Source organism: Staurois parvus, unplaced genomic scaffold (genome assembly GCF_062004578.1).
Source record: "Staurois parvus isolate SC_StPar_1 unplaced genomic scaffold, SC_StPar_1.0 ptg000647l, whole genome shotgun sequence".
NCBI lineage: Eukaryota > Metazoa > Chordata > Amphibia > Anura > Ranidae > Staurois > Staurois parvus.
The window spans coordinates 465,956-474,520 of record NW_028318443.1 but is presented as its reverse complement, the minus strand read 5'-3'; positions in this window follow the sequence as shown (position 1 = coordinate 474,520).

The following is an 8,565-nucleotide window of genomic DNA, read 5'->3' as shown; positions in this document are numbered from 1 at the left end:
TGAAGTGTTTCGGACAATATTATCTGCTCATATTCAGCCAAATGCTTCACAACTCATTGGACGCTTCACAGTGCAGATGGACAATGACCCAAAGCAGACTGCAAAAGCAACCAAGAGTTTATTAAGGAAAAGAAGTGGAATGTTATGCAATGGCCAAGTCAATCACCTGACCTGAATCCGATTGAGCATGCATTTCACTGCTGAAGACAAAACTGAAGGGAAAATGCCCCAAGAACAAGCAGGAACTGAAGACAGTTGCAGTAGAGGCCTGGCAGAGCATCACCAGGGATGAAACCCAGCGTCTGGTGATGTCTATGCGTTCCAGACTTCAGGCTGTAATTGACTGCAAAGGATTTGCAACCAAGTATTAAAAAGTGAAAGTTTGATTTATGATTATTATTCTGTCCCATTACTTTTGGTCCCTTAACAAGTGGGAGGCACATATGCAAACTGTTGTAATTTCTACACCGTTCACCTGATTTGGATGTAAATACCCTCAAATTAAAGCTGACAGTCTGCAGTTAAAGCACATCTTGTTAATTTATTTCAAATCCATTGTGGTGGTGTATAGAGCCAAAAATTTTAGAATTGTGTCGATGTCCCAATATTTATGGACCTGACTGTACACTGCATGTTGAAATGCATTTTTTATATATTACAAAATATATGAAAAATATTTTTTTAAATATATTTTTTTTAAATGTGTTCTTCAGATTTTTTTTAACATATAAAAAAGTCATTTTCAGTTATGTTTTTACATATATTTATAAATGCATTCCAAGAATGTAGATTACATGTATTTTTAAAGACATACAGTACATTTGAAAATGTATTTTTAAAAATATTTTTCATATATTTTGTAATAAAAATGCATTTCAGCATACAGTATATATATATATAAATATATATATATTTTGCAATATATTGAATACGGCCAACATTGTAGTATTTCAAATATGTGTCAATATATTTTGGAAGAATACTTTTAAAATATATTAAAAATATATTTTTCTTCCGGGGGGGGGGGGTAAAATCGGAAAAACAGCAAAACACAGCAAACCTGCATTTTTGGGCTAAAATTTAATTTTTTTGGTGTAAAAAACGCAAACGCGGAAAAACACAGCTAAATGCTAATCTAAAATCGCTAAAAAAGTCTGAAAAACGTGTCTCCAAGCGTGGTCCCGTGATAGGTGGTCACCTGTGCAATAAGTCCATCCATGACATTTCCTGGCTACTAAATATTCCACGCTCAACTGTTAGTGGGATTATAACAAAGTGGAAGCAACTGGGAACAGCAACTCAGCCACCAAGTGGTAGGCCATGTCACATGACAGAGCGGGGTCAGCGCATGCTGAAGCGCACAGTGCGCAGAAGTCGCCAACTGTCTGCAGAGTCAATAGCTAAAGATCTCCAAACTTCATGTGGCCTTCAGATTAGCACAACAACAGTGCGTAGAGAGCTTCATGGAATGGGCGCCGTGAGGACGTCGATGACAAAACGCGTAGGACGGAGCCTTTGGATGTGACGTCAGGACGTTCCCGAGTCGTTGGTATGGCGCATGCGCAGCCAGGCTGGGTCCGTGTCTGTGATATTCAACACGCTGTTTATGCTGGTGTCAGCTAAGACACTGCTTTTTGTAAGTACAATGTGTTTTGATTAAATTGGAAGTTTTATGAAGTACGGCACCATGAGTCTTTATTCCCTTGTATTTCAAGTGGAGGTCTGATCATCCTAAGGATTCGGTGATTGAGGGGTGAAGTGGATCTGGATGATATCCATTCTCTGCAGAGTATTGCTCCCTGGATACCAGTTACTAAGTTCCCAGTGTTGCAGCTTCAAGTTATTGATCATTGCTCCCAGAGCAGAAAGCGTTCTATGCTGATTTATAACATGATCAGCATCTCGCTCTGGTGAGTTTATTCATTTCATTCGGTGGTGGATGCACTTTTGGTGATATTTGGTTCAACAATTATTTCATCACATATTACTTTGGACTTTTTTGTTGGACTTCACAATATTATTGATTTATATATCAGTTGTTTGATTGCATTTTAATTTTTGACTGCACTGATTTTTTTGATTAGTTTATTCATTTTGTTTAGCGCAATCTATATATTTTTTTGATTATTTTACACACCCTATTTTTATAGGTTAGGTTTTGCAGCTGTTTTTACACTGTGTTTTTGGTTCCGTGGCGCGATCTTTTTAATATATCTCTTGTATCATGCCCACAGTCTCTTTATCATGCCCTCAGTCTCTGATCATCTCTTGTATCGTGCCCTCGGTCTCTGATCATCTCTTGTATCATGTTCACAGTCTCTGATCATCTCTTGCATCATGTTCACAGTCTCTGATCATCTCTTGCATCATGTTCACAGTCTCTGATCATCTATTGTATCATGTTCACAGTCTCTGATCATCTATTGTATCATGCCCACAGTCTCTGATCATCTCTTGTATCATGTTCACAGTCTCTGATCATCTCTTGCATCATGCCCACAGTCTCTGATCATCTATTGTATCATGTTCACAGTCTCTGATCATCTATTGTATCATGTTCACAGTCTCTGATCATCTTCTTGCATCATATTCACAGTCTCTGATCATCTCTTGTATCATGCCCACAGTCTCTGATCATCTCTTGTATCATGCCCACAGTCTCTGATCATCTCTTGCATCATGCCCACAGTCTCTGATCATCTATTGTATCATGCCCACAGTCTCTGATCATCTATTGTATCATGTTCACAGTCTCTGATCATCTCTTGCATCATGCCCACAGTCTCTGATCATCTATTGTATCATGTTCACAGTCTCTGATCATCTCTTGCATCATGCCCACAGTCTCTGATCATCTATTGTATCATGTTCACAGTCTCTGATCATCTCTTGCATCATGTTCACAGTCTCTGATCATCTCTTGCATCATGTTCACAGTCTCTGATCATCTCTTGCATCATGTTCACAGTCTCTGATCATCTCTTGCATCATGTTCACAGTCTCTGATCATCTCTTGCATCATGTTCACAGTCTCTGATCATCTCTTGCATCATGCCCACAGTCTCTGATCATCTATTGTATCATGTTCACAGTCTCTGATCATCTCTTGCATCATGTTCAGTCTCTGATCATCTCTTGCATCATGTTCACAGTCTCTGATCATCTCTTGTATCATGCCCTCAGTCTCTGATCATCTCTTGCATCATGCCCTCAGTCTCTGATCATCTCTTGCATCATGCCCTCAGTCTCTGATCATCTCTTGCATCATGCCCACAGTCTCTGATCATCTCTTGCATCATGCCCACAGTCTCTGATCATCTATTGTATCATGCCCACAGTCTCTGATCATCTATTGTATCATGTTCACAGTCTCTGATCATCTCTTGTATCATGTTCACAGTCTCTGATCATCTCTTGCATCATGCTCACAGTCTCTGATCATCTCTTGCATCATGTTCACAGTCTCTGATCATCTCTTGCATCATGCCCACAGTCTCTGATCATCTATTGTATCATGTTCACAGTCTCTGATCATCTCTTGCATCATGTTCACAGTCTCTGATCATCTCTTGCATCATGCCCACAGTCTCTGATCATCTATTGTATCATGTTCACAGTCTCTGATCATCTCTTGCATCATGTTCAGTCTCTGATCATCTCTTGCATCATGTTCACAGTCTCTGATCATCTCTTGTATCATGCCCTCAGTCTCTGATCATCTCTTGCATCATGCCCTCAGTCTCTGATCATCTCTTGCATCATGCCCTCAGTCTCTGATCATCTCTTGTATCATGTTCACAGTCTCTGATCATCTCTTGTATTTTGTCTGCTGTCTCTAACCATCTATTATATCATGCCCTCTGAAGTCTCTGACCATCTCATGTATCATGCCAACATTTTCTAACTATCTCTTGAGGGATGCCTACAGCCTCTAACCATCTTTTGTATCTCTGACCATCTCTTGTATGATGCCCACAGTCTCTAACCATCTCTTGTATCTCTGACCATCTCTTATATGATGTCCAAAGTCTCTGACCATGTCTAAAGTATCTGACCATCTCTTGTATCATGTTTACAGTCTCTGACCATCTCTTGTATCATGTTTACAGTCTCTGACCATCTCTTGTATCATGTTTACAGTCTCTGACCATCTCTTGTATGATGCCCACAGTCTCTAACCATCTCTTGTAGAACGCTCATGTTCTCTAACCATCTCTTGTAGAACGCTCATGTTCTCTAACCATCTCTTGTAGAATGCTCATGTTCTCTAACCATCTCTTGTAGAACGCTCATGTTCTCTAACCATCTCTTGTAGAACGCTCATGTTCTCTAACCATCTCTTGTAGAACGCTCATGTTCTCTAACCATCTCTTGTAGAACGCTCATGTTTTCTAACCATCTCTTGTAGAACGCTCATGTTCTCTAACCATCTCTTGTAGAACGCTCATGTTCTCTAACCATCTCTTGTAGAACGCTCATGTTCTCTAACCATCTCTTGTAGAACGCTCATGTTCTCTAACCATCTCTTGTAGAACGCTCATGTTCTCTAACCATCTCTTGTAGAACGCTCATGTTCTCTAACCATCTCTTGTAGAACGCTCATGTTCTCTAACCATCTCTTGTAGAACGCTCATGTTCTCTAACCATCTCTTGTATCATGTTTGCAGTCTCTGACCATCTCTTGTATTATGCCCACAGTCTCTAACCATCTCTTGTATCATATCTGCAACCTCTGATTATCTTTTGTGTCATACAGTATTTTCAGTCTCTGGCCATCTCTTGTATGATGCCCACAATCTCTAACCATCTCTTATAGAATGCTCATGTTCTCTAACCATTTTTGTATCATGCCCGCAGTCTCTGGTCATCTCTTGTTCACACTAGTGGCCGTGTTTTTACCACCCCCATTTAGCTGCAGATGCTTTGCTTTACAGCCATGGCAGAGAATATACCCTCCTGTCACTTTCGGCGGGTGCAGGGCAATCCATTTAAGCAAATTGGGGCAGCTCTGCAAGTGCCCCATCACTGCGCACAGTCCATGTCTTTGCGACGTGCTACTGTGGGGTTCCGGGGGTTAAAGCAGGTCGCAAGAAGACAATAAAACATCTCCTCACCACATGTCAAATGCTCTCTAAAGAGCGATCTGAATGCAGATTGTCTTTCAGAGATCAAAGCAAGTGTGAACAAGCCCTGAGAGCGAATATTCACTTAAAGTGTTACTGCACTGCGTCCAAGCACTGCTAACCAAACATTCTATTCAATTCATTGTTAATATTTCTGGCCGTGGCCATCTTGAGTAAGGGCAGAAGATTTATGTAGGATTTACTTCCTGGAATCCATCTGTGCTTAGCTCAGGCATATGCTGAGCTGAGAGCTGAAAACCCTCCTTCCCATCCTGAAGACTGCTGGGATGTATGACAGCATTTGCCTAGGCATGGAAACCTGAAAGTAACTGAAGAAATGTAAAAATAAAAGTAAAACAGAAAAATATGATAAACGTTCCTTTCCACTACAGACAAGGATTCATTACAAAGACCCCAGTGTTTAGAACAATATTCTATTTTTAATGGGACAGAAGCTCTTCCAATACATGCAAATGTAAAATAATAAACGTATGGGTTTATGTAATCTGTGTATAAATCGTACATGCAATAACCCGTAAAAATCACAATTACAGTACAAAAAAAAATCACAATTACAGTATAAAAAAGTCCTTTATTAATCAAACAAAGGTGACATAGAAGGCTGTTGACATGCTGTATACAGAATCAGGGCTCTCCATGTACTCCCTCCTCGGGATCAGGTCTCAGATAGAGGAAGAAAAGTGGATGGATATAGTGCACTCCTGATGCACAGGCTCAACTCAAGGGCACTGAAAAAATTGTTCTCTATGTGACCTGTTCACTATAAAAGTGTGTTGCAGACATGCTGCATTTTTAAGCGATTCAACTCACAGAAATGAGTGCGAATGTCCACCCAGGATCCACAGGTGCCGCATACTGCCCATAGCAGTCAATGGCTGTTCCCGGCAGTGCAACGGTTAATGGTCATTTAGTCTAGGCCAGGGATCTTCAACCTTTCTAAACAAAGGGCCAGTTTACTGTCCTTCACACTTCAGGGAGGGCCTGACCGTGGCCAGTGGGAGTAGGAAATGTCCTGGCATCAGTGGGCATAAACAATGTACCATCTTTATTATTTAGGGGAATTATTAGTGCCCCATCGTTGGTGTCAGTGGAAGGAATAGTGCCCGAGCATTGTTTTCAGTGGAAGGAATAGTGCCCCATCGTTGGTGTCAGTGGAAGGAATAGTGACCCATCATTGGTGTCAGTGGAAGGAATAGTGCCCCATCGTTGGTGTCAGTGGAAGGAATAGTGCCCCATCGTTGGTGTCAGTGGAAGGAATAGTGACCCATCGTTGGTGTCAGTGGAAGGAATAGTGACCCATCGTTGGTGTCAGTGGAAGGAATAGTGCCCCATCGTTGGTGTCAGTGGAAGGAACAGTGCCCCATCGTTGGTGTCAGTGGAAGGAATAGTGCCCCATCGTTGGTGTCAGTGGAAGGAACAGTGCCCCATCGTTGGTGTCAGTGGCAGGAATAGTGCCCCATCGTTGGTGTCAGTGGAAGGAACAGTGCCCCATCGTTGGTGTCAGTGGAAGGAACAGTGCCCCATCGTTGGTGTCAGTGGAGGGAACAGTGACCCATCGTTGGTGTCAGTGGAAGGAATAGTGCCCCATCGTTGGTGTCAGTGGAGGGAACAGTGACCCATCGTTGGTGTCAGTGGAAGGAATAGTGCCCCATCGTTGGTGTCAGTGGAAGGAATAGTGACCCATCGTTGGTGTCAGTGGAAGGAATAGTGCCCCATCGTTGGTGTCAGTGGAAGGAATAGTGCCCCATCGTTGGTGTCAGTGGAGGGAACAGTGACCCATCGTTGGTGTCAGTGGAAGGAATAGTGCCCCATCGTTGGTGTCAGTGGAAGGAATAGTGACCCATCGTTGGTGTCAGTGGAAGGAATAGTGCCCCATCGTTGGTGTCAGTGGAAGGAATAGTGCCCCATCGTTGGTGTCAGTGGAAGGAATAGTGACCCATCGTTGGTGTCAGTGGAAGGAATAGTGACCCATCGTTGGTGTCAGTGGAAGGAATAGTGCCCCATCGTTGGTGTCAGTGGAAGGAATAGTGACCCAATGTTGGTGTCAGTGGAAGGAATAGTGCCCCATCGTTGCTGTCAGTGGAAGGAATAAAGCCTCATCACTGGTGTCAGCGGGAGAGTTAGGGCCCCATTCATGATGTCAGTTGGAGGAATAGTGCAACATCATTGGAATCAGTGGGAGGTATAGTGTTCCATTATTGCTCTCAGTTGATGAAATAGTTCCCCATCACTAGTGTCAATGGGAGGAATATGGCCCCATTGTTGGTGTCAGTGCATGAATTATTGCCCCATTGTTGGTGTCAGTGAGAGGAATAGTGCCTCGTATCCGTGGGAGCAAAAGTGTCCCAATGGCCAGATAAGGTCCCCAGGCCGCAGTTTGGAGACCATTGGTCTAGAGCAGGGGTTTACAAACTATGGCCCTCCAGCTGTTGAAGTGCTACAAGTCCCATCATGCCTCTGTCTCTGGGAGTCTTGCCTGTGTCTGTCAAGTGGCCTCATGAGACTTGCAGTTCCTCAACACTTGGAGGGCCATAGTTTGGAAATCCCTGGTCTAGAGAATGGCAGATGGCGCTCCACTATGATCCTGGAGTCCTTACATCCAAAGCAGGACTATGGGCCCTACAGCAGCCTTGATGACGTCAGGACCTTAGACCTCTGTAACATAGAAGAGAAGATGCTGCGGGGACCAGTCTTGCAGCGCGGAGGATCGGGACAGTAAATCTTCTTTTCTATGCCACCTACACCTAAACGAGCCGTTAACCTTTGCAGTGCGGCTGCAGCCCCATCGGAAAGGAGCTCTCAAACTCCCTAGAATTCAGCTTTATGGAAGAATTCCAGGTTGGATATTTGTATAGAGTTACATTGATCCTATGTAACTATGTATACACTATAAATGTGAGATCCCTGTGGAAGCTGGAAATCACTGTAACAGACACTGCCACTCCAGTGATTCCAGGTGCCGCGCTGAGCGGCCGTATGAACACAGGAGAGCTCAGCTGCTCGGCACAGATGCACGTTCTCAATGAATGCAATGCATTCCCATGTATAGTATATAGAAGATGAATACGGATAGATCAATGTAAGGCTCCATGTACGCGGGACACTTCAGAATGATGGAAACTGACTGCTGGAAAACGTAGGTTAAAAAACGTCTGTTTAGCCGCATTTGCATACCACGTTTTTTAAAGATAACCTCAGGAGACCTTCCAAAATGCACTGAAAAACAGTAAAAAAATAACTATTTCAGACATTTTGAGAGGAATAGAGAGAGCAGAAGCAGAGAGAGCAGTATGTGTTGAGATTAGCTGTCTTTTTTTTTGTGGTGTTTGGATGTTCCGGCTCATTTCTGTGCAGAAATTATTGCAGCCGTGTGTAACATATTTTCTTTCATGCGAAACCTCAAAGTATGGTGTACCGGGGC